Genomic DNA, 2,397 nt, shown 5'->3' with positions numbered 1-2,397 from the left:
GATGCATTTTTTGACATAAACAATTGGCAACATGTATGATATTTGTTCCAGTTATAATTAGATATTGTAATGATCCACTAAGTTATCAATAAAAATTCTATATTAGAAAAAAGGATGGTGCAATGTAATTGTGCATAAACGTTTCACAACAAGTGTGATAATTATTCTAGTTATAGTCACATATTATAATGATCTAGTGAGTTGCAAGAAAATTTTGTATTGGAAAATGAATGGTGTAATGTCATCCTATGAGAGTAAATAAGAGTAAGTGAAGTGGCTGTTCAACAAATATGCAATATATTTTGATTGGATAAGATGCAATCATGTAGGCTGCTTAGTAATATGTATATCAAGAAAATATAAAAGTCCTTTCAAAATTTGCATTTGAAATTCACATTTCAGACGGCAACAAAGTAGTATAGAAGTTGTAGTAGAATAATTATCTGTAAGAATGATATCATCCACATATATAAGGAATATATATATATATATATATATATATATATAAATATAATGAGAAAGATATATTAAAGAGTATGGATCAGCCTCACCAAAAGAATACTCCTTTTGTAGCAAGTGAGATGGGAGCAACGGAAACCATTGTATTGCTTGAGAGTAAAGATAGCCTTTTTATGAAAACATACATGATTGGAGTATTGCAAGTCCTAAAAACCTTATGATTGCTTCCTGTACATAAAATTGGAGAGTGTCACAAACATAAATCTTTTGAGAGATATAAGAGTTTGCTAGCTTGGTTGGTGAGGAATTTTTTGCTCGAACATTTTTGCTGGTGAGTTGGTCAGATAGGCCAAGGCGAGTTTGAGCCGGATCAATCGTTCATGGGCCAAAAATGATATTCGAGTCGGCTTGAAAATCGAATTGATCCGCACTGAATAAAATCAAAATTTCTTAGGATCGATCCATGATCTGATTTCGATCCAGTTAAAAAAAATTCAATCCAATTTTGAGCAGGCCTTGGATCGGCTTGAAATCGGATCGTTCACACCCCTAACTTCAAGCGAAGAGATATGGAAGAAGGGAAGAATAGGCTTAAGAGATGAGATTTTTGTGTTTATTAAGAGGGAAATTAGATTACATTGTTTAGGGATTTAATTTTTCCTCCCTTGTTACATAAATTTTTTCATTTATATAAGATAGTTTTTTCTTATATAATATACACAAGTGATTATTACATATAGATTTCTAAGGATCTCTATCTTGTTCCCTTTTGTCTTCTTCTAATATTGGTATACATTTAATATTATCTCTAGCGCATTATCCTCTAATGACATCATATTTCACCTTCTATTCCTTGTGCACTTGTCAAGTTACATCATTGACAATCTATTTGGCTCCCAAGGCAATTCAATTATAAGCAAATATGACCTTGAAATGAGCTGGATCCTCAATGATATGGTTGATACGATGTTATAGAGCAATATGGGTCATGTCATCAAATGACACCCTGAGCGTGACAGATGAAAGAATGTATTTGTTCGATCGGTGGCATGTACTTGGCAACTCGTACTCGACAGCTCATTTATTCTGGCCTGAAGAATTGAGCCGAGGAACCCAAATGTCTGTCTCGGTTCTTATTTTGGCTACACACATGCTCCTTCCCTTCCGCCCCCTTTTCAGTTCGTTGAATTCGTCGAGACCCTTCCTCATCCCATGCAACAAGAACCCAACGCAACCCTCGCCTAATATTAATGGAAGCTTATTGAATTCTTAAAATTGTAAAACAAAAATAAAATATCATCATAATTCTTATTAATAAACAAAAAAAAAAAAAAACTTCTATTTTATATAACATCTCTTACCTTATGCTACCTAAAGGTTAAGAGCTAGTCTTTTGACCTAGAAGTAGCAGGTTTAAGGTCGTATATTTGTGATGTGCATGTGTTTATAATTAAATTCGGTCAAATTTCTCGGATCTCATATCTTATGTAATTGCAGTTCAAATGAAACGGCTGAACTTGTATTTGAAACGATCAAAATATGGACAACAACTACTTTGATGAGAGATGGTTTAAAATGGACCACGCTTCAGCATGGGCGGTTCCAAATGCAAAGCGTGTGAGGAGTGATTAAGAGAGCGAACCTCCTCAATCCTTACATTACTTACATATGTCCAATGGGCATCAAATATCAATTCCTTCAAAAAGTTGAAAACCTTGGTGTGCATGCTCCTAACTCGAAAAGCCCACGCCACGGGATTCGAACTCCCGACCCGAGGGACTTACACCAGAGGCCGCACCAATGAGTCAGGTCATTCACATTTACATATATCCAATATTATTAAGCAAAATCTTTTTTTTATAAACAAAAATAAAACATGCTTTAGTTTCTATACATACATACATACATACATACATACATACATATATATATATATAT

The sequence above is a fragment of the Phalaenopsis equestris genome, unplaced genomic scaffold (assembly GCF_001263595.1).
Source record: "Phalaenopsis equestris unplaced genomic scaffold, ASM126359v1 Scaffold000053, whole genome shotgun sequence".
In the NCBI taxonomy this organism is placed as follows: domain Eukaryota; kingdom Viridiplantae; phylum Streptophyta; class Magnoliopsida; order Asparagales; family Orchidaceae; genus Phalaenopsis; species Phalaenopsis equestris.
This window is presented reverse-complemented; position numbering follows the sequence as displayed.